This window comes from Bombus huntii, chromosome 6, assembly GCF_024542735.1.
Source record: "Bombus huntii isolate Logan2020A chromosome 6, iyBomHunt1.1, whole genome shotgun sequence".
Taxonomy (NCBI): domain Eukaryota; kingdom Metazoa; phylum Arthropoda; class Insecta; order Hymenoptera; family Apidae; genus Bombus; species Bombus huntii.
In genome coordinates, this window is record NC_066243.1 from 12,764,658 (window position 1) to 12,791,085 (window position 26,428).

Consider the following 26,428-nt stretch of genomic DNA (forward strand, 5'->3'; position numbering starts at 1 on the left):
TAATGTAAAACAGAAACTGTTGTTCATCTATTATCATCTTATGAAACAAAAGAAACTTTTCGGACAACCTAATAATAGAAATTATATTTTAATGTCGCGATACAAAATTGTTGTGTACGTATATAATTACAATGTTACAAAATATGTTATCGTATATACATATTATATCCTATATAAAAATTGTATACAACGTGAAAAGTAATATAATGAATACTTTGCAATAATACATTTTGTATCAAACAACATTTTACATTACAATATTATGCAATACACATTATCAAATTATATTGTATTACATCTGCATAGTATACAAGCTTGTGAATATGATAAGGACATAAAAATTCTCCATGCTAATCGTTCAGATACTTTGTTACATACTATTTACTTCGTTACTTAAATACTTTGTTACTTGTTTTCGCTTTGTACGAAAGGAACGAACGAGTGTGACATATTAGAAAATTCTTGAAGAGTCAAAGGAAACTGCGGTGAGGACCGCAATGTCGTTGAATGTTAATCAAAGGGGACACAGAAACGACTCCTTCGTTCTCGTGCGTTTCGTATCCCTTCGGAGAGCAAACGAGGCTTGCAATAAACATCCGGTACGAACGATCGTCGAAGCGGAAACACACTTTGTGCTTTTATACGCGTTACGGTCATGGCCAACGAGCTCTTCGAACGGTATCGCGGCGTGTAATCGAGCTGGTGAATTATTCGAGCCTCGTGTCGTTGGCAGTAATCAAGGAAAGTGGCTTGGAAAATGCGAACGTTCGGTTTGAGCGGTCGTCCAGCCTAATTGAGTGTGAGCATCGATAGAAATTGACTGTCGGAAGAGTTCTTTGTTCTTTTGTTTATTCTACGTATGTATGGTATATATAATTGCTTATAAATCTGTCTTATAGCTCCCTATATAACTTTTTTTATATCCTTAGAACACGAGAATACACGATAATTTTCAGTCACTTTTCTTTCTTTTATTATCCAACTGTATGTGTTAATAATTAATATCTTCTTGAGAATTATATGTAAATACATTTAAATACATTTAAACGTTTAATATATAGTAAATTTGTGCGTTGTTTAAAAATTTTGCGGCATCAGGATGGTTAAAAATATCCTTGCAATATTGTATAAATTATAAATTTGAATGTCCTAATTTCCATGATTATATTCATGAGTTTGATACACATCGATTAAATACGAACATAAGATAAGAAATGTAAAATGTTTCTTTTATTTATTTATATTTGAAGGAAGAAGGAAGAACGAGATAAGCCACGTGAGGTCAATGTTTCGCCTTGAACGAAACGTATGTCGGTTTCTGATATTATGCTATTCACTAGGGAAACGTCCTGAGTGTAGACATACCTTAAAACCATTAGGGGAAGCTGGGTCAAACGCGAGTATCATTTTAAGGGATAGAAATTGATGGAACGCATAAAATCACCGAGTTTAAATAGAGCTGTCTAAACAGACATATCCACATGTTTCGTTAAAGTATATCAACTGAACAGTATTTTTTTTTTTTTTTTTGTATAATTCAAGCGATATCGAATACACGTGTTTCTGTAAAGGATATAGAATGAAATTAAAATTGGATGTAGAATACACGTGTTTCCGTAAAGGATAGAATTATTAAACAGGTGTCAAGACTGCCCTTCGACTTTTAGTTTATGTCTTTCGGCTATTCATGAAATTTCCAGAGTATAACATCGACCTCGAAGTTACTTTCCAGATTATTTTTTAATTAACACTGATAATCAGGGAAGTGAGCTCGACATTCGAGTTATCTGGGTTTTAGACGTATTATTTTATTCATAGAATCTCACAGGATCTTTAGTATGTGGTTATATTTATACTATATATTTTTATGTCCATATTTACAAGAAATAAAATGTATCAATTTGTTTTTTGTAATCGAATATAATTCAAATCGAACCGATGTGATTTATTTTCGATAATTATCTGTTTTTAATTTAGAAAATAGTTCCATCGTATGCATGTAAATGACAAGTTGTTAGCTCGTTAAAGAACCTTCTTCTGCGAGCGCCCCGTTTAAAACGAAAATCAATTTTAGAGAACAAATGAAAGCGGAGGTAGAAAAATGTATGTTTTCAACGGATTTTGCTCCGGAGCAATGAAATAAATTGAGTATGGTCAGTGGAAAATAAGAGAACTTGAGTCGATCTTCTTTCAGTTGCATTCAACAATTACAAAAAACTTTTTCAATTGCGTTACGATTGAATAGAATCTCGATTGTCAGACGGGATTACGTTTCGTGGAAGAATTCACGGCATTGGTAATGATTTCTTTGACCAAAGAATTACAAGTTGAGACTATTTAAATGGGACTAAGGGGATCTTCTGGACTAACGAAAACAAAGTTCTTCTTCCGGAAGATTGTTATGTTCCTTCTCGCAAAGAGAGCTATTTTGTGCGTTAAACAAAATGTCTAAAAATGCTCTAACATAAAGAAATAAAAATAGACACGAGAAAAGTTGGTAAAATTACATTTGCTATCATTTTATTTTAAAAGATTTTCTGAATCTTTACATTGGTTAATTACTATTTTAGTATCTAACATAAATACCGCCGGTCTATTTCTATTTTTTGAATAAATGAAAAATCAGTTCGTTGTTATTTAATATTTTATTGCAACTGAGTCACACGTATAATATTTTTCTTTAGTTTTTTTTATACGATATGAGCATATTCTCTTGTGGAAAAAAACTGTGACGTCTAGTACCTTGCTTAAAGCTACAATTCTTCTAATCATCAATTATTCAGTAGAAAGCAACTAGCTACTTCAAGCTAAGATCTCGATTTCAAATAGTAAATGATCCCTTTTATCGTGATCTTTCTTCTACTCTTGCCTCGATTCTTAAGATCGTTTTTCTCCCAACTACAGCAACATTACGTTATTACATGGAATACATGGGAATTACATTACATGGGATACTGCATTAGAACTACAGATAGTCGACATGGAATTAACGAAACCTTCGTGAATTTCTCTGTCCAGAATTATTTCTTGATGTTAAAGCATGATATCTATTATATAATAGATAATGAATCTTTTAAATATCTAGCATTTTGTTTAGTAAGAAGAAAAGCGAAGTAAATATTTAAGAATTTTAGGTTTTACAATCGTCCGAAGCTTTCGAGCTTTATCTGCTGGGAATTCTATCATAACGTTTCGTGACCACTGAAGCCCTGGCCTCATCAATATGTCATGTGAGGTGACATTGATAATGACGTGTGTCTGGTAGTTGGGAGTACATGTACTATATCTACTCATATCACTTCATCATTTATCAGTAATCAGATATCTTAATAGTAGAGTAGAAAATAACACAAATTGTTTATTTTCTACTACAAAGATTATTTGCAGAACTATTATTAAATCTTTCGTAATAATGGTTCGTAGATATTAGGATATAAAAAATGGTGTGCTTGGCATTGTAATGATAGTAACAATTAGATCGTGGGAAATTTAATCCTTTCTATTCTTGATCTACGGAGATTGGATGATAAAAAGACAATTCCATTAAAAAATTTTATAATTTTTAACCGATTAAGCAAATGTTTAATTAAAGAGCATGATCATCAACAAGTACAATCAAAATGTATTTCTATATAAAACAAATAACTATTTAAACATAAAATTACACGAACATCTATCTAGCATTAATTATTCTTGCGGAGAACGTCGAATTTCCAGTAATAGCAGACCAAATAGACCATTCACGATACCGATTATCTTTATCGCGGTTGCCGCGTGGATGGTTCGCGACGAAATAATTAACAGCCGACGTCTGACGTTGGGTCGTCGGAAACACGAGGCGCATACACGCGGAACTGTGGTTCAGTTGATTTCTGCTACGTGTCTCTGGATCAATCTTCATGTTCTAGTGGCAATGTACGTAGCCGGAAGTTCACGAGGTACGCTATGGCCACCGTATTATCTTCATTGTCTCGATTGATGTGCTATCGGTTGATCAATGGGCGAAGCGCGTATAATAATATGATCTGCGTTATTGGTACACAATATACCAGTACAAGTGTGTACATAATGCAACCCGCGTATTAGTAGTACGCGGTACGGTAAGGCCACCGTATTTACCTCCATTGACACTCGCATTAGTTGGTCGTGCTCTCTTTACCATCGCTCCGATAACGAACTTCCGGGTAAATTTACACGGCCACGCTGATGCTGCGCAAGAGACCACGAGGTTGTTCCTCTCCATTAATTTATTGTCAGATGAATTACCTTTTTGGATAATTTTGGTCGGTTGGTTATGGTAATAGTTCCGCTTATGGTGATTTAACGTTGTTCAATATTGTAATATTTAACGTTATAATGTAATTATGCGTTGTTTGAGATACAATGAATATTTAATATTTTGATATAAACGAAACGGCCGGTGAGTCACGTTTTTTATTATCTTACAGGAAGACAGTCTCAAAGTTCAATAAAAATAGACTCCAATCAATCACATGTTATGTTGATTTTCCAGCTAGACATGTGTTTCTTTATCTTCTTAAAAATTCTAAATATTGCTCGTCATAATATCAAGCGATCGAGGATATTACGAACGATTTGACTGTATTGGGTTGTCTCATTAAAGGTGCGCGAGGATCACCAAATAAATCTCTCATGTATTTCTTTTCCTTGCTTTCATGTCCTTTTATCGCAACAGCTTGAAATAATCCTACGATACTGTTGTTATATTAGCCAGAAAAACTAATTATAGCGGAGCATGACAAATATAATACAGAAACTCCCTAATACACGTACAAAAAAATGCAATAATAATAAAAAACTCATTAAATTATTTTTAAACCTTCATGAAATCAATCGTTTCCTCTTATTTCAAGTAGTACAGCTCAATAATTTCATTTCCAATCCTCCTTCGTCCGGCATAAAATTCCTTTCTAATTCATTTCAAATCTGTATTTCTATTTCTGTGTCAAATTATGTACATGGATTCATAGACGAACCAATTCTTAGAGTTTTGCACACACACACACGCACACATCCTGCAGATCTTCCGTTTCGTACGGATGAAAAATTAATCCACGCGTCTTTGCCAAGTTTCTACGTGCATTTGGAAATTTCGAGATGTCGCTACGCGAACAATCTCCTTTGATCACAGCAGAGTTCCTAAACGCATTCTAGGTCAACGGTACGCCATTACGCCACGGTAAATTAATATGAAATAGCACTCGCATTAATCACAAGAGGACAGTGCTAGCACGGAATCTGAGAATCTCTATCCAAGATCCAACCAATCTTCTGGCTTTACGTCAACCGCTCTTCCCGAGGAAGCTCGAGTTTCAATTAATTTCTGCTTTATTCACAACTTTATTCCCAGATAGATTTCGAGTTTAACACTTAAATCTGCTTGTGACGCGATGGGGGTCACCCGTGACAGGCGATATTAGAATTAATTGAAGTATTTAAATGAAAGAAACAGACATATTTGTTGTGTTTTTAATATATACTATCTACGTATAAAGTGTAGAATAAGTGTAGAAATATTTATATTTACACTTTGAATATTTATGCGATTATGGAAGATCAAAAGATATAAACACGTACAAACCGCGTTATACGTTATATAACATATAAAATATCGAAATCAAAGTATATTTGTAATATTTGGCGACTGAAAAATCTCTGTTTAATTATTGGCAGACTGCGGATGTTTATTTAAATTTATGTTTCTGCGAATTCGATCAAAGAAATGAAATCTAAACGGATATTTGTTTCACTTAACGTTGACTTTATCCCTTTACTACTTAGTTCTCGTTTTATTGAACGAAAACAAGGAACGTACGACGATATATTTTCCATTTTTACTCGAAAAGCTTTTATGAATAATTCATTTCCCTTTGAATAACTCGCGCGGGAAAGTTTTAAAAGGATGCTCGTTATCAGTTTGATCGATGAGAGGATTTCAATTAAACGTATTTCGTTTGTCGCGTTTATTGCATTGCGAGTTGATGATTTCTGACGAAATATTTATCGGATTATCATGTGGCCTAAGTTCGAAATATTTATATCGAGGCACCAGTGTGTTTCTCAATGTCTTACCCATAATTTGATGGTAAATTTATGAGTTTATGTAACTTCAATAAAACTGAAAACTTACGGCCATTAGTACACATCAGATTATTCGGAAAGTTCAGAGTAAAATGTAAAAAATGTTTTTTTTTTTATTTTGTTGAAGTAATTTCTTCAAGAAAAACTCTACACCTTTGCTTCTATATATCCGTGACCTGGAGACAATTGTTACGAAGAGAATAGAATTTAGTGAAAAAATTTAAAATAAGGAGAGGTCCATATTATTGTGGTCTTGAATATAAATTTTGTTTTGGATTACAAGATCTAGAAACAAAAGAGTTATTATAAGTAGATTTCTATTGCTGTTTCTTGTAGTCTTTAGCTAGAGCTACACACCAAGGTTAACTGTTTGGTAATGTCTTTTGCTATAAATATATGAACGTGCTCCCTATCATACCTTTTTCTATTGTATTGTAACAGTGTAAGCGTGAAGATCTGGATCAGCATGTACTATACCTGTACTTATACCTATACTTATTTCAATATATTTTTCCATTACAAATTCATCCACTCGTTCCTCTATCATTCAACCTCAACATGTTTTATGTTTAACGTAAATGATATTTTTATATAAACGTGATATTTCTATAGAATTAGCATTTTATTGTATAATGTATGTAATGTATGGTAATTCGTTGCCACTTATCGAGCAGACTTTTCAACTTTCCTAACAACGAATTTCTGAAATTAAATTTTATTATACCTAAATTGAAAAATATTGTACGAAGAGATCGAAGTTTCAAAGAAGATTCGAAGATTCCAGGGCAAATTCTAGAAATCAAACGATTGCTTTAATATGTTCTTTCTTAATTACTTCAATTAAATTAACGTCGTGATACAGGGCAGCGGAACGTTCGTAATCGAGATAGGAATTAATGCAGCGGAATACTCGATCCAGCAAGTTTAACATAGCCAACAACTTGCTAACGAGTGCTCCTCGATACAGTTTCATTTAATCGTGGAGTCGAAAGCTTGTACGCGAAGTTCATAGACTTCGTTGCTTATTACATCCTTTGTAAAATTTAATAGACCATTAAGTGCTAACGTTGTATTAACGCAACAGTTTTATTTATAAATTCGTTTCAATCCATTCGCGTTATTGAATTTTGTTTTTCAACATCCTGATGGCACAGAACGTCAAGAACTTTTTTAACACATTTTTTCATTACTTTTTCTTCCACCTATCACCAGATCTTACGATATTACAAGTTTTGAAGAAACTAAAGTATTTATATTATTATAATCAACCATTCTTCTTCATGTCGTTTTACTTTTTATCCATTTCGCGAGAAAAAATAAATCAAAAGTGAAAGATAAAATCGTCGTCCTCAAAATAAATGATCAATTCACATATAATGAAAAAATTTCAGATTCGATTTTGTCGAATTAGAATTAAAACGAAGCACCGTATAAAAAGATCTTGTTCTATACTTTCGGTTTATCTTTTCACGTAAAATCGCCCCTTGCTAATTGTTCCATTCTCGCTGGAACAGCCTGTATTTCTTTAGCCATGTTTTACGCGGAATGTAAGTTTTTATTTACGTCTTCCACGGAGAAAACGGGGCCTGAAACGCGAGGTCGAAAGAAATTTGCACGTAAATTGGAAAAAAACTGACGCGTAGCACTCGTTGAAAAAACATTTAGCGCCATTAAAAATATCTCGTGAACTAGAACTTTTTGAGCATTGGCGAAGGGGAGAGTCATTATAACTTAGTTAGTTGCACGATTTGGAACGAGGTTCTACGTAAACGAGTTTTTGATTTTACGTTAACAAACGATCCATGAACTCGATGCTTTCCAACACGAAGTTTGACGATGTTCGTGCAACAAGCATAAATATAAAATTCTAATTCCTTTCTCGTGAAAAATCTCGATATCAAAACATAATGCTTAGTGCTTTGACTGCTGCCATCGTCAATTAGCAATTCGAACTACCACGTTCTTTCCAGAAACACCACTTCAAAGTTTCTAAATAGGTATGTAAATGTATAGACGTCGTATGAATATGTTCAGGTTCTCTTTAGCATTTTATTCCGCTCCGCTAGCCTTTGAAAAATGTCTACAGGAAACCATGCTTGTGCGTGTTAATCTTACTTGCTGTGAAATGGGAAAGATAAATGTAGGATTTCTTTATATTATTCGATAGCTAATTTGAAATCTATTTTTCTCATAAATTAAACAGAAAAGTCAATCAGTTGGGTCCAAAAAAAAAAAAAAACTAAAATTGATAACAACTATTTTTTCACATTTAAAGGCTTAATCTTCCTTTAAACGTCCGCAATTCCCGCATAACAATACAATACGCATAACGAGAGTAAAACTCGGTCATGCGAACTCCCACATGGTATCACGTAATATTTCCATAATCTCGTTTTTCACTAGTCCCAGAAGAAACAACTTAATGGATGGAAATAGCCAGGATTTGAGCGGACCGTGTACGGTAATTTCTTAAATTAACGCGAGTCTAAGGTGCACGAGGCAATGACAGTTTGTCCTGGTTTGAAAGGTGACCACTGGGAACTAGGACTTACCATCCACGATCTCTTCTTCCTTATTGTATTCGTTCATTCCTACTGCAACATGCTCCGCCTCTTTTCCTTCTTCATCGGCCATTCACTGAAACCACTTTCATTTCGTGGCCTGATTAAGGACGAACGTATTCGATGCGCGTTTCCAACCGAGAATCGTGTTCCTTCTTTGCTTTCCTTTTCCCTGTTTCCTAGACGAGGACGTTCGAAAGTCTCGTGTGTCTGGCTTTCGTATGAATTGAAGGATGCCTGGAAGATGTGTGCATTATACGGGGTGTACCAGTAATCGCGGTACAATCGAGAGAATAAGGGTGATGTCTAAGCGTGGAAAAATATATCGACAACGCAGAATGAAATTTTGTCATACGACGCTCCGTTTCCGGGAAAATAGAGTTTTAACATTTGATTAATACTTGATTTGATTAATATTTGTACGTGAATTTGATTATCCAGCGGGCTACGAGTAGGAGAAAATAATTACTAGAAGGTTATTCTACGTACGAAAGTAAGTGAAAATGATAGACTAAAATAACGGTGAATATAAAGTAAATATATCGTAATTAAGTAATATATCGTAATTTAAAGCTTCAGATTTAGGAAAATAGAGTTTAAATATGTTTAGTTGAGAATTAATCTGGTACACGTGTGCTTGATGAAGGTTCTAATTTAACATTCCTATGAAACGAAGCATTTTATGAAAAAGTTTATTTTGTCAATTGTACCGCGATTACTGGACACCCTGTATAGTGAGATGAAATGTAGGAAGCTACTCCAGCGAGAGTGCAAAACGTATGTTTTCTTAGTGATGTGTCAGTGTTGCTTGATGCTTTGTAGGAGAAATAAAGGAAAGATTTAGAGTCTGGTTGGAATTCTAGGAGAGAATTTCCGGAGAATTCTGTTGTGTTCACGAATCGAATTTATTTGTAAAATCACTTCTTCGATTCTCAAAAATTCGAAATGAAATTGATATAGGATTTTTATAATGAGTTCAAATAGTAATTTCTCTTCATTATCGTGGAACTTTTGTTTAAAAGTTTAACGATAAGCATATTTTCTTAAAATTTACTTGAATCTCGAACTGGGTTCTTTAAATTAAACTAAACAAAAAATATCTAACGGTCTTAAAATTTTCTACATGTACTAAAAAATTGTATCGTAATAGTAATTTACAGGAATTTCTTTTTAAAGAAACTATAATTCTTGAATGAAAAATGACTCCTCGAATTTTAACACTTTTTTATTTTTTTATTTAAAGGATTTTATTTAAAGGATTGAAGAATTTTTAATGAACGAGCTTTTACGTTTCAAATATTCAAGTTAGCTGAATTGTCTTGCAAATATAACAAAAACCATATTTAATATAACCACAACAACCGCATAACAAAAATAGAAATTTACACAAAAATACATGATTGCTTTCACAATTTTCCTTTCAGTCAGTATTTTCTTTAACCAGTTACTATTTCACGATTCACTCGCAGCACTATCCTGCACACAAAGTTGAAATTGATCTTACGAACTTCTTTAACAAACTCATTCTCCAAACATTCAGTTTCCTCTGTTATATTTATACTTCTTTTATCTGTGGTTTTCACTCCGCAGAGAATCCAAGCTTTATTACGCAGCATTATTACCTTTCATAAAGATACAATTTAGCAGCGTGTTAATAGAATTTTATATCTGGTCCGTGTCTGATCTTCGATGAAGTCAGTTGAAAGAACTTTATTCTTTCTTTATCTTTTTCGCGCAGTTTCATAAGTCAGTTTATTCTGTCGTTGAACCGAAAGACAGTAGCTCTTGTACAAATTGTCCTTTCGACGTGATGACGCGATAAACCGGCAGAATTGGATTTAATAGTTACTCGAGCTTTTATAGCGTTCCTCCGATGGTACTTCTTTATGATCACTTTCCGAAAGTAGCTCGGTATTCCAGGTGGTCGAAGCTTTTGTGGAAAAAAGGACAGACAAGATCAGCGAGACTTGGACAAAGAATATTCTGAATACTTAGAGAAGTTGTTTAATGAAACGATTATGTTAGTGAAACTGTTCTTGCGTATAAATTGCTTTTTTAAATTAATAGAAATACTTTTCTTTTCTTCGTAAAAATGACTAGAGTAATCAACTTCAGAGAAATTTTATAGATTTTCTTTTCGTAGGAATTTTATAGATTTACATGTAATGATGCATTTTTGCCGATTTAAATGATTTATTATAAAATACATTTTTTAGAATTCTTAATCGTCTATGTGCCTATTTTCTTACTTCATAATATTTTTTGATAAATTACTTGTAAAATGTCTGAATAAAAAGTTCATGTTAAGTAAATTAAGATTTTCTCGAGAACTGAATATTTCCTGTAATATTTATTCCTTCTTTATTTTTATATTTAACACTTTGAGAACGTAGGTTATCAATAATTTCTATAATGCGTATACACGTACACGAGCGTAAAACAATTCTGCAAATTAATTTCGTTTCAGTTATTTCATCGAACCTTGATATTTTAATTCGACGTAATAAATTACGATCCATACTAATTTGGAGTGATTTTCTAATAAATTATTAGTTATTGATTCTTGTATGTATAATATAATGAAACGCAGTAATAATATTATATTCATGACCACGTATTGTAATTTAATTTTCAAATAATTCATTGTTTATTAACGATACGTTTTAACGTTTCGTACATACCGTAAATTTGAAGTTGTTTAAATTTCATATTTCGCAGATGTATATATTTTTCAAATAAAATCGTCCATTGTTAATTTTCAGATATCCAACAACTTCTTTTTTTTTAAGTAATTTTATTGTTTCAAATTTTTTTTACAAATTACAATTTATCATTCAAAGTCGCTACATTTTTGCGACATTTATGTTGCATGATAAATGTATTATACTTAGTATTTTCTAGTTCATAGAGTATCTCTGGGCACGTTTTAACAGTTAATATCATAAGTTTTCCCTTTGGTACCATTGCACAGAAAACTCTAGGTAACTTTAGACTAAAGTAACAAACGAAATATGGTAGTCAAATAACATGTAGAATGTTTGGATAATGCAGTATTCTACTCTACGTTAAAAAATTTAGTAAAATTAGAAAAATAAAATCTAATATATTTTATGTCTCGTTATAAAATTTATTACGATGGAATTGATAAAATGCGCATAAAATTTTACTTAGAACAATCAATCTCAGATTATTAATAATAATCTCATGTTTTATTATTATCTTTTTTACTTACACAATCCATCATTTTTTTTTTTTTTTTGCGTGTGATACAGTTTAAAGCAGGTTTTAGCTAACCCTCGTTAGTCATTTCTGTCAACTTTATACGTCACGATAAACATAAAAAATTATATATTCTTACCTTCTTCATTTTTTAAAAATTCAATAGAGCTTCAAGAACCAAACGAATTTTCGGTCCAGTTCTTTTTTTCTGTTTTTCATGAAATTCTCTCTCGAAAAAAATGTGCACAGGAAAACTACTCGAGTACTTTCCTCGAGCCAGCAGATTTCAACGTAGTAACGCTGTTTGTATTCGTTTTCGATGCGCTTTTCTCTCGCAAATAATAGCCGGGGACTCGCAACACGAACGTCAATGGAAGTGATATCGAGGTATAAAATGATTCGATCATTGTACGTCACATTTCTCCGTTTCACGGTGAACATTGTGTCTTACCGTATTTGTCCTCAATTTTTGTAATATATTCGCGTGTTGATTGAAAATGAATGCCCGAAAGTTGATTAACTCTAAGAATTATCGAACTGATTATTATAAAACGATTGATTCATAATATTTTTATAGATATATCAAAAATATAGTTTGTATCGTATTCTTTTGTAAATTTTGTGCACTTTGTATACATTTGCAGTGTTGTATTTTTCAATTTTCTCGCTTTATCAACATTTTTCTAATTGTTAAGTTAAAAATGCCGAACGCTTGATTTTCGATTATTGTCCTTTCGCCAATTTCAACAAAGTTTGCTCTACAAAGATTCTTTCGAGCAATAGACAAAGCTTGATTTTTAATAACGTTTCTATTACTCATACATATCAATATCTACGACGTATTGACGTAACATAAATTTTCTTCCATTCAACCAAACACAAATGAAATTGAATTTTCCCAATTTAATTCGGAGCTTTAAATTCTCACAAAGGATACTTTTCCCCACGAATCGCACAGAATTTTTCCACTCGGAAGTCTATAGATTTACGATTCCAGATCGATTTCATATTAAGAACCAACAAGAGAAACAATATTTTACGCTCGAAAGGAACGACAGAATGATCGATGTGAACAAATCTAACGATTAAATCGTAATTCGTTTTCCCGTCAGAGAATGTTCCGCCTACGCTGCAGGCTGATTGTAAAAGTCAAATTCTTCGATTCGAAAAATAACTATATTTTGCAGAAAGCTGTTCCGTAAACACGATCATCTGCCGACGTTGGCTACGATGAGAAAAAAACCAGATGAAAGTTTCTCGAAACGCGCGATGCCAATGGAAAAAAAAATGAAAAACTATTGTGACAGTATTTGTTGAATCATGGTTTTATGTTGTCCTCTCGTCGCATATCCGTTTCACGAAACGACAATTGAAGTATTTATCGGCAAATCGTTCTTCCATATTACTTCTCGTCGTATTATTGATCTGCGGATTATTATGCATCGATGGGAAATTCGAAGGTGCAAAAATAAATGTAATTTATTAATTTTTACGGTCTTAGTAATTTTGTCAGGTTCGATGATCGTTTGAGAGTAAAGTGGAACGAAAGAATCGGAAAATACGAGACATTTCGATTTATCGGAACAACCGGCAGGCTTTTTTGCTCGAGTATGGCAACGTAAAACGCGGAAAAATTTTTTCACGATCGAAAACCAGCTACAGTGTTTTATGGGCTTTTTTTCGGAGAGCGTGGAAATGGATGGAATCTGATGAACGTGAAATGAAAATTCTTTCGTGGGAGTATATTGGGAATCGAATTATAGCGTTTCCGAGCTTTGATAGCAACATGTTAGCTTTCGTACATATAAACAGCTTTGATTTTATATAAACTTCAAAATATCTGTGAAATATAATTAGATTATAAATTATAACAGAATATAATTGGGCTTTTGTCAATTAAAATTCTGTAAAACATTTCCAATCGTTTTCATCCATATTCCTTCATTTCCTTCTTTATACGTAGTTTATCTTAATGAGTTTCTCCGTGAGTACAACAGGAATAATAGGCGGAACCTATAAATCACCGATAATTCAAAAACACTTGTGGAGAACGTTTATACGTGGAAAAGGTATCGAAAAACTACATTCATATTCCCTTCGAAATCCACGAAAAGCTTCTGGGTCATCAGATATAAAAATCCATTAAACTTTCGTCGCAATATTGATTTAGTAAAAAAAAAAAAACCTAAATCCCTTGTAAATGTTGCGGATAAAATTGCAAAGTCTCCTATTTGCATATGACAATACGTATTATATGCAGCTTTCAATAAATAAATAACTAGTCAATTTTTAATCTCAAGCAGCCAACTCGAGCATTGTCTTACCTAAATTCAATATTTCTCATATCTGAGGACTAGACAACAAAAGGATTGTTTAATTAGTAAAAGTTTTTATTGACAAGACCTGTCAACACTTAGAGCATTACCAAAGAAACTTGTCAAGAATTCTACCGGGTTAAATGAATATTGTATATTGATGGAATAATGTACTAGGATCATCATGTTAGAATCATTATGTTTGAATCATACTAGAAAATAGGAATCTACGATAGAATTTATTTAAAAATGTAAAAAATCACCAACATAGATATTTTAGTTTAGATGTTTGCAATTTTTTTCTTCCACTAGCTTCGCTTACTCCCTTTTCTCATTATTACACTTACATTGGTTGTGGTTAGGAACAATAATGACACTGCTCATGACAAATAGTCATTAGTATATCCAGGTTAATTTAACGTAAAAGAAATTACTATCTAAATTCATGACATATTTATTTATAAATGCATCTTTTTTGTAAGAAGGAAATGCTTGTACATGTATAAAGTAGAGTATATATATATCGATATATTTACTCTTTTAATGAGTAACAATTTTTGGTTTCGTTTACGGATTCTTTACTCGTCTCCAATTTTCAGATATCCTGCCAAAACAAACTGACAAAAAGTTATCCGGATGGAGGGCGCGTTAAGTGACTCTGTTCAAAGTTCCGCTGGCGCAGCACGTGCGGAAGTTAGTCACATCACCTTTGGAATCGAATCCTTGTACTTATTTTTCCCTGTTCCCGTTTTTGCTCTCTTTTTTCCACGATTCCCTTCCACGTGACACAATTTCGAGAGAAGCTTTTTCATTCCTGACAGTTTCAACTGCTTTCCCGCTCTTTTCTCTTTTCTTTCATTTTGCCCCCTCTGAACTAGATACACGAAAGCTCCGATGATGAAATTTGATTTACGCTTAGATCGTTTGATAACTGCCTCTTCGTTTCGCGTCGAATATTAGCTCCATCTGGGATTCAAGCCTCGATTGATTTTTGGCAAACAAATCCACTTATTTTAATCAGGTAAATTTATATAATTATATACTTTGAATTAAAATTATAGGTGCAAAAGTGCAACATAATTTGTCAGGATATCTAAATTAAAGAAAAACTAAATAAAATTATTATAACTGACTACATAAAAAATATTATATAATAATATAACATATTATATTATTATACAAATTATGTTCACTACGGTATTCAATAAGCGAAAGACACTATCGAATAGGTAAATTTGCATAATGAATTTGTAAATAAAATTTCGCATAAACATTTTCAATTTAATCATCAGAATACTCACCAACTTAATTAGAGACCACATATACCAAAATTACCATATTTCTCTTTGATCTCTTTCATAATAGCCAATCGAATATTCCAACCCATGTTATATTATCATTATTTATTTTCGAATATCGATCCATTCCATCATTCCATTATCATCCAATTTTTGCCCGGTGCGTACACTTTAATAAACAAATTCCACGAAACCACCAAATTTTTATTGTTTACCTTGAAGACTGACTTATCAGTCTCTCTTTCCTCTTTTTCTTTTCTCTTTTCCAAACGAGAAACATTTCATGCATAGTTTATCCGCCAAAGGATATTACATTGGTTTTAATTAAATAGTCACAAAGGGAAAACGATTTCGGCCGATTCTTTATACGAGTGAAAGCTCGACCGGCCTCGCACGTTATCATTTAACAGAGGTTGCTTTCATCGCCATTCACCTGCTGCCAAATTTGACTTTCAAATTCGAACCGGAAACCTCGTTCATCGGGCTGTTCTTCCTTTATCCGATTGATGGAAATTCCTCTTTACAGTCTTACTATGGTACTCGTTGACGCGTAACGTACGATCCTCGAAAACTTGCCACGGCTTGTTCATGAAAACGAAAATTTCTGTTCCGAACAACGAGCAGAAACGAATAACGTTTGAAAATACAGAGTGTTCTGACATTTTCCAGTTGAACTTTGTCAGGATGTTTTATGGGTATAAATAAGAAAAAATTTTTATTCAAACATAGGCCATTGGAAGTTTTGTTAAAGTAATTTATAATAAAGATTACAAAAAGTTGGTCACAACTGGACTGCGGATTTTTATGCATGTATGGGAAATTTAAAGTTGCAAGAATGTACGTAATATACAAAAATATAGAAATTATTCGAAGTGAAGTATCCGGCTGTTAAAACACGTAATGGGAGAAATAAATCTTCGTGTTAGTTCTGTTCTTGGTTAGTTACGTTAATAAAAGTATGAAATTGCATACAAATTCGCAGTTTAGTTGTGACCAAAATAAGCAAACATATGTAAAGAAGACAATACATATTTATTTATTCAGATTCACGTCATTATGTAAATATCTGGTCAATCGTTTGTATAAAAAAAGAAAAGAATTTTAATCTCAATTTGCTCGAAACACACTCACTTTGGTATCTGAATTTAATTGAAATATCTCGAAGCACATATAAAACGAACTTTCAACCGAATTTTGTTTCATTTCAACAAGAATTGCAGCATCGTAATGACGAAGCGTAAATTCATACTTAAAAGTAGCCATACATCTATATCAGCGTTGAAATGTTCTACCATTTGAATATTAATTACGAATTTCGTGTACGTCTGACAACAAAATCGTATATTGTTCGTTTAATTCTGCATGGAGAGATTTGATTTTCCAGAAATTCTTGCTTACGATTTGTCACACCATACAAAAAGTGATTTATGTAACTGGAACAACTCGTATCTCTTTTCTGATTGCAATTAGAAAAAAAAAAAGGAAATAGCAGAGGTGGAAAATGAATGGTTCAAGGAAGAGTACATTTCCATAACCATATTTCTTCACAAGTGCTATATGAGGATGTATATGCGTTGCAAAGAAATTATGCGCATTTTTTCGGCAACACCGGGAAATAAATATAGTGGAATATTTCATCGTCAGTTCGTGTATTTCTATAATAAATCAAGTTTGCGCAATTTCACTCGAACAAACGAGATTCCATACGCTACGGTCAAGTATTGTACATGCAAGTATACGCATTTAAATTGTCAGACGACGGAAAGAGTAGCCAAAAATAAATCCTTAATCTGCCTTAAATAGCTTCTCCCCTGTTTATTCACTTGCGCAGAACGATCTTTGATCACAGCACAACGTGCTCAACCCTTGCATAAGAACCTCTTGTATATTTTCAATTTCCTCTGCCCCCATTCCTTCCACCAATTCCTCTCCATTTCGTCTCACACCGCATCCAATAATACCTTCATTCTGTACTCGCGAACCTCGCCAGGCTACCAATGTCTTTGAGCACTTTATACGTTTCGCGGGATAATAATAAAGCCTGAATTCCGTTGATATTCAACATCCTATTTGCACCGTAAACGCAATGATAGAGCCAAGATTCCAACAGGCATTAGTGCCATTTTTCTATCTATGGCGATCTTCGTCAGCCACAGATCTCGTCGATAAATTATTCTCGAAACGTATTCCGCGAACGTTCGGCGACTAACAATGGGATCACGTTCAATATAGGTACCATTGAATTCCAGTTAAATTTCAATACGATAGTTTCAATTCGTGACATTTTAACGATTAAACTCAAAATATTTATACGCATCGATATATAAATGCTATTCGCTGTTCTTATTCTTTAGCTTTTTCATTATGTATCAGTCGTTTCATTCGCAACATAGTATATGTGCTTTTTAATATGAAACATTAAACGAGGTAAAATTTTGTTAGGAGTTTTCTAAATAGTGTAAATCTCTCTCTAAAAAAAAAAAAAAAAATTGTGTTCTAATACTTCATGGCCATGGTGTATCTTCGAATATAAAGTTCGTGCTTAGCAAATTCACAAAATGGATAATAAAGGATTTCTAAAGAATCCGTTTATAAAAAAGGATCCTATTTGTAAAAAAAAATGTATGAAATACATATTTATATCGATATCTTTCATAGTAAAAAATAGCAAAAGGTTTTTAAAGTATTTACGAGTAATTAAAAATTTGATAGATAAATTCAAACTTAGTTGCAACATACTCGATCCCACTGTTACCCATGGCACTTTCGTTTAACCCGCTCGTTCTACTCCATTTCTTTCTTTACCTTCCTTTTTCTTTCTTGTTTTTTCCCTGTTTTTCTTCCCCCTTTTTGCTGTGATCCATAGACATAAATTCACCGGTAGGAAGAAGGAAAACGATATTAGCGTTCCTTCCGCTCTAGGGAATTCCGAGAAACCCTCGTTTTCTTCCTTTCTCTTTCCGTCACTCTAGACTTCAGCTGCCAGTTTCCAGCCTCCCTTCTGTTTCCTCGGCCTATAACACAACGCACAACCCTCGTTGCTATGGGAATACCCTGTTCTTCGCTATTGTTCGGCTTTAGACCAACGATGCGTGTGATTCTCCCTTTTTACATTATTCTTCATTTTCTTCTTCTACGTTTTGTTTCTTTCTAGTTTTCACATTACATCAAAGTTTCTGGATATGTTGTTTTTTGCTTGCTCGTGGATTATTTAAAGGGAAGGGATTGATTTTTCGTTTTAGCCTGACCTATAGGTCGGTCGGTTTTGTATGTAATTGATAGATGATTATTGATTTTTGGTTGCTATTAACTGTGTAAAATAATCAAACATCATTAAATTTGTGGATCGTGCAATACAAGTTTGACTGTGTTATATTATATTTGTCTATATTATGTGAAATTACGTAATATATTTTATCAACTAACTCTTGTTATTAGAGATAGAAGTATTTCAATTAAAGTTAGTTATTAGAAACTGATAGATTCGAACGAATTTCGAATTAATTTAGTTCGCTTAATATGTTTGTTCATCATATAGGTAAATTTATAGACGGATTATGGTTGATTATGTACAATACACTGATTATATATGCTATGCGGTCGTATTGGATATTTTATGATAGTAGCTATAAGATTTTAAAGTCAAAATGGGAGAAAGGAAGGAAATAAGAAATGGAAATTATGTTTTTAAGAGACTAAAACCAATAAAAATTATTTTCATTGAGGTAGTCAAAGTAAGTAGTAAAAAATATTTACTGTTATGAAACAAGTATATTTCAACATCTACCAAATCATTAATCGGGGCGTGACCTAAAATATTTCCACGATATCGTGGCTTCCACTTTTATTTATCGACGTATTCAACATCTCGTAATAAATTTTATTGTCCATTCAATTAAAAATTAATTTACCAATATTGTAGGAAATGTCGTACAATTAAATGTCATAACCAGTGTATGTATGTTATTTGGAATGAAAATTCCAATACCTAAAATTTTTATCTATTTTTGTTTCGTCCAATTTTATTTATTGACAACGTTCCGTTATTTCACAAAGGATTTAAATATAATCAAAAATTGATTCACAAATTCCGTGAATAATACGATATAACTCATAACAATAGCTAGTACGTTTAATGAAAATTTGAATAATTAAATAACGAGCTTGCAAGGAACAGCATATTCATCTTTCACTTGTTACCTTATTTGCAAATTAATGTGTTTTATATTTATTTCAAACAATGAAAGGATAAAAAGTATAAAGATAAATCAAGCTTAAAGGGAACAACGTGACAAAGACCAGCGTCTAATCCGATACGGTCTTAATCTACTTAGAGTGCAGGTATCCTCAGAAAGGTGGATAGATTGTTTTGTTTCGCTAGAAAATTTGCAAATCCTTAATCTTAAAGAAAATCAATCACTTTAACTTATTAAACAAGAAATTCTTATTTTGTTACATAGAAATTTATTTTACTGTTCAAATATGAGGCCAATAAGGGAATAGGACATTTTTTCCTAAAAACATCTTAACATTAACGTCAATTAACTTACATTGAAAATGAACTATTTCATATTTCACCTTTATTAAAATCGCATCAGAGAATTTTGTATATCGTATTTTTCATTGTACTCGTTTCGAACAATGGAAACGTCAATAACGCATCGAAACGAGAGGCTGGAAAGCATTTATCGCTTATTATTATGCTTTTTACATGTTTGAATTTTCTGGTGGTACTGTGACTTGGAAACAAGGCTACTCAAAGTAACTCATCACGATACTGATACATATAGATATCCTTTAGTACTATATGGCGTGGCTGGATGTTGATATAGCGACGTATTACAGAGAAACGAGCGGATATTCGTGGATTTTCAGTAGATTTTCGATAGAGTGAGCAGTAGTGCACACACGTAAATGAAAATTTATTGAGTGTACTGGAAGTGGAACACTGCCAGATGATTGGTTAATCCGCTTCGTGTCAATTGACGTCACGGCGAATGGAATCACCTGAATATTCGCCGCCCGCTAAAATTTTTGGACAAATGTACCAGAGACAATAACATCCTATCGCAGCATTTTACTTTGGAAGCTTGTTTATATCCTAACAAAAGAAACAATAATTTTTTCATATAAGAACATACTCACAGGAGACAATTTTTTGTTTATTAAATAATTACATTTCCTTCTATACAAATGTTATCATATAGTTATTAATTCGGAAAAAGTTCACTTTATTCTTTGTGGAAATTAATTTCCATTGTGTTTACTATAACATATTCACAACTAATTTTGTATTATGTATAATAAACAATTTGTAACAATACCAATCTGTAAATATTATAAAATGTATTAATTTACTTTCTATTTACATCTAACATATATATGTAATAACTAGACTGCGGATTTTTATGTATTTAAGAGAAATTTGAAGATGGCAATGTTTAATAGGTAAAATAATATTCTACTTAAGTTCCATTTTTGAATTATATTCATATAAATATGAATTAGTGACGATTTAATAATAAAATAAATTTGCAAATTGTATAAGCAGATATTATACAAGTATGTTCATTAACTTTCATTTTAAATTATTTGTCTATATTCGCACCAACTTGTCAAGCTTAATTATCTTACGAGCAAGTCGACGAAATAATTCCTACATTAATAGAGATTTTGCGACAGAGTTGGCGTTCGTCGTCCATCAGAATTCCTTCGAATCCATGGATTTCATTGTTCTTCGCCTACACCTGCGAACGCTTATGCAATTGCGGCAAATTCATCTGGTCTTATTTCGTAACTATCTGAAACCTCACAGCACACGCGTCTAGCTAGTAAACAATTTAACGTACTTTGCTGGAATGTGCGGTAGAATGAAATTATACAACAACATGCTCCACGATTCTCGAAGGAGTTCCATTGAGAGTAACCGCGCGGACAGATTCATTTTCACGGTCATTTAGATCTCCTCTTAGAATACAATCAATCTTCTCTGAATAGTACTGTCACATACTAGTATACAAGATACTTTATGTAAGATGATACACTTAAATGAAAAGGTATTCTACATCGAGCGGAAATTTCAATAAAATAGATAAGAATGTCCTATGGAAAAATGTTTTCGAGAAAAGAGTGTGAAATTCGAGTTCGTTGACTACATGAATCGAATAGGTGAATTTATTATTAGAGAATATTCGATAAAACACAGCGTGGTTATTGAGAAAAGATATCCTCAAAGGATTAATTCGGGAGGAAGTTTGATAATTCGAAGACAGAAGTCTGCTGGAATTACCTTGCTACTTTTTATGGTAATGACTCGATGAATAAAATGGTCGGCTGCTTGTGTCCTTATTTGTCGAAAATGATGGCCGGTCGTAAAAATAAAGTAGGCCGTAAAATAATTTCGAAAATGTTTTATTAGCTTTGTCCCTCGGATTTAAGAGCCACTTGTGGCTCACCAGCTTTGTCCACATCGACTATTGTTTCGATAGATATGATCAAAAATTCATAAAATGTTACGCAAAAGAAACGAAAACACTTGAACAAGAAATTTTCTAACAACGTTGATGAATTGACAAGTTTGGCATCTCTAAAGCTTCATTTCTTAGATGATAAAATGCATGGAAATAATTCCAAAAATACAAAGATTCATAATGTCTAGTTGATAAACTTTTGTGGAGAGATTTACAAATATTCTTAAATTTCGAAATTGGGAGAAAACTTTGACGAAGGTAATTATCATGGCAGGAAAAATTTCAAATGAGATTGCAACATTCATATAAAATACTAGAACATAATTAATAATAAATAAATGTAAATGATTAATAAAATAGCACGATTCATAATTTTCCATTGAGGAAGCATCGAGGAAGTTTAATCTAATCTTTTTTTAAGAACAAACGAATCTGTACGAAACTCTTTTCTTCAAAGTTGCACGTTCAAGATACACTTTTTCCCGTAAAATAAAGCTCACTCACTCGGATGTTTTACTGTACGTTACCCAGTTTCTTGCGCGCGAAGGGGTTAATTTCATCTATTCGATCGTCAGACTGACCTCGAAAGAAACTCGCGAGGATCCGTCTGAAAATACCAGAAACTGCGTGCTGTTCTCGTTCTCTCTTGATCTATCTATCTCTGTAGATGAGTTTTTTCGAACGATGTTAGACGAGACACTTTCCAGATTACTTTCGAGGATGGATTTTATTAAGCCGTGGAGCTAGTCAGCGGAGATGCAAACAAGTCTTGCAATTTAGCAGAGAGAAAATATCCTGCTGTAACGGTTCCGCGGAAATATCGTTTATTTCTACAAAAATGCAATCACGTAGTGTCCGTCGCGTCGGGAAACAAATTTTCACTACCTCGAAGAAATAGATTCTCGTTTTCTGAGGTCACTTTTAGAAGCTTCCATGTTTAACATTTTTTGATAGTTAACCATACCAATCGTATAATTATAAGAAAAATCAAAGCTTCAAAGGTATGTCTTATTCTAACAGAAAAAGAATTAAGCACATAATTCTTGTAAAAAATACACACAGATATTCGACGTAAGAAAACATAGAGAAAACTTTTCTCTCGTTAATTCTGATAAAAGAAAAGTATAGTAATTCTAAAGTATTCTAAGTATAAAATCTGATCGAAAACTAATTGACACCTCTCAGACTAGACAATATAATCAATGTTGGATGACGATAATACAATCAGTGTAGGATGACAGAATCATGACAAATTAGGCAATCGCTCGAGTTCATCACTTGTCGTTTATTTGTCAATTGAAAGAGATACGTGGTTTAAAAAATTGTAGCTCGACCGTAGCGATCGATCGTTCGATACCAAACAACGCGTTTGTGTAATGTTCAACGAATGGACGAACATCAGCAGCAGAATTAATGTCGTGCCGTGAAATGTCGAATATATTCATCGTCTGACACGTGGACGTTCCACCAGCTGTTAATGCAAACCGCTATACGATGTCATATCACGGCCAAATTATTGCAATCCGTGTCGTGTTTATTAAAAAGCTGTTTACAGCTTCCTGCCTACCAGTTCGTATAATTCGAGCAAAATTTCGCAAGTTGCGAATTAAAAATTTTTTAGTTGAATTATTGTATATAGACTAATGGATTTTTACACGATTATATAATTTTGGAAATATAATTAAAGAAGTGGAATTTCTATAAAAATTCTTTTGTGTATTAAATATCGTATGACAGTAAGTACCTTATTTTGCATATTTTTGTATATCTTCTTGTATCTTTATATTATCTGTATTTAGTAGAATTTTAGTGTTCGAAAGTTGTAATACATACGCTATGTAAGTCGCGGCTTTAACATTATCTTTAAAATAGGTGGACAGATCGTTTTCATTATTACCTTTGTTTAATATTGTGTGTATTTACATCTTAATATTCATTTGCCAACATTTATTTATTTTATTAAATCTTCGAAAGGTTGACGTAATTCGGTACTTTTAAAAAGCCCCTACAAAGCTATGCAAAAGCTATTTAAAAAAACTTTCAAATCTGTGTCCGATCAGCCCACATCCTATAATCCCACGTCTGACTTAAATATCATCGGCGTAAACATAGAAAATGAACGACGATATTGAACGATGCGAAATTTCGAGGTTCGTGCGCACGCTCGAGCGCATTCTTCCAACGAAATTGATTTTTAACTGATTTCAGACTAACTGAATTACGTTCACGCGTTAATTGCGTTTACCAAGGCCGGCGTAGGTTGGAATATGAAACGATGATCCGTAAAGGGAGCCGACCACGCGGATTCTCTTAAGGGAGAATCGTGAGTAGGGCAATTTTAAATCCGGTCGTATGCTAATTCGACCGGTCATCAACAAAAGGGGTGGGAAAAGGAAGCAGAATCTGAGGGGTAGATTAAAGCAGTTTCCTGAGTATAATTTGATAATTGGTTCTCGGGAATTTCAAATAAATTTTCGCAGTAGCGACTAACGCTTCTGGAAATTTCCAAACTCTGCAGGGTATAATGTAATAAATATTGTAAAACTGCGAGAATTATTTACATAGCACGGATTTCTGCAATCTGTTACTTGTCAAGAAATTATCACTACCTGTCATTAAATTATTATGTAGGAAAATTCGGATAACTTGTAACATAAATTTTGCAAATTAAACGTTACTGGAAAACTTTGCCCTGAAACATTGGTTTGAATAAGAAAGTTTGTAAAGGTGTTACACGGTCGGTTTACAAAAGAGGCATGTTGAATACTCTTAGTGGGATCTTGGATGGAATTGTTGCAAGTTGTTGGCTGTATTATGATGTGAATTGGAAGTTTGGAATTACATTAGTGTTTCGTTCCATCTGTTGTTACTATTTAGTTTGCATTTCCTGTGTCTAAGATAATTTTTAACGACTACTAGCTTCTGAAACAAGTCGTTGTTTCAATGTAAAAGTTGATATCTCTTGTAAATGGGATCGTAGCTTAAATATATTCACAGGAATAAAAATTAAGCGGCAAGGATCCAAGTTTGAATTACTGAAGGTTGTGAATTATTTTAATTATAATCTTCTTTATAGACGAGAAGATGATCGTACGTATTAATTAATTTTACTTTTGAAATAATAAAGCTGCGGTACAGCTTTAAGAAAGGATAACAATTAATAATAATTTGTATACAGTTTATAGAACAGTTTATAGAATATTTGAATGTCCTAATAATATCTAGAATACTTTATTAAATAAATCACATTGTTCTTATTCATATTGTTCCTGTTGAAGTTCATATTATTTCAAACAATAAACTATAAGATAAGTAAAATGAGAGATGAAGCATTAGACAAATGCTATTACTAAAAAATGCTTAACCTTTATGTTGCCACGTAGAATAAATACATATAACATAATGAATTGCAGTATAATTTTGTATAATTAAAAAAAATGTTTTCTACGTTTTATTAATTTGTATTTTTAACAATTTGAAGAATATGCTTAAAATTCGTACGAAAATTAATGTCTTCTGATTTATTTTACAAACTACTCTTTGTAAGAACAAACTAGCATCAAATTATTTTTATACTGTGTTTTACATATTTAATGTCTTGCCTGCCTGATACACTTTGAAAAGCAAAGTACTACAAACCCCTATATTACAAGCAAAACATCGCCTTTTGTCTTGTCTCGAGGACTATTTTTAACTGTGGCTCGAGAGCCAGTGATTTATAGCCAGCTTGGTAGGGTGCATCTTGTCTAGAAGTTATTCTACCTTCCTGCTCCAAAGCCTTTCCAGTACAACAGCCTCCGATGATGCTTTTTTTTATGCTGGAACGAATAAATCAATTTTTTCGATTGCTATCAACATTCACATTTCGCAAAGACGGGATAAACAGATTCTAATTTCAGTCTGTTTGAGTTTAACAAGTATGTTAGCAATTATCGTGGAACTTGTTTCAATCACAGAAACAACGAATCTTGCTTTATAATTATGATAATTAACCTTATTTCGTTAAAAGCTCGTTGCAGATATTACACAATACTCTTTTAAAATAGGATGGGTTCCTTGGGTAAATTGTAGAGCACGTTGCAATATCAAACATAAAATTAGGAAATACAAAAGTATCTTACTTTTATCATTGATTCTTCGGACTATTTTTCATCGAATCCTATTCTTTATCGTCAGGAAATTTCTCAAGTTCCGGGGAAATGTAAAAAGGACAAAGGAAGATTTTTCAAAAATATTAAAGCCCTTTCTACCGCGTGAAACCAAAGCAAAATCTATGTATCGAATATTTTTATCATCGACACCTCGATTATTTTTAACAAAATTTTATCGTATTATTACAATTGTTAATAATAATTCAATTATTATACTACGTGTTCTTCATCAAATACATACATGAGAAAGAGTATACTACAGGAATTCGTATTGCAAATCCTTCAAACAAAAGGATCTCTCTGAAAAAAGTA

The 26,428-nt window shown here is 32.7% G+C and overlaps 1 protein-coding gene across 13 annotated transcripts in view; it reads left to right on the top strand.

The window, feature by feature from the left end:
* LOC126867115 (uncharacterized) overlaps positions 1 to 26,428 on the top strand; it is a 155,871-nt gene that overhangs the window by 74,010 nt on the left and 55,433 nt on the right. The gene's annotated exons all lie outside the window — the stretch shown is intronic.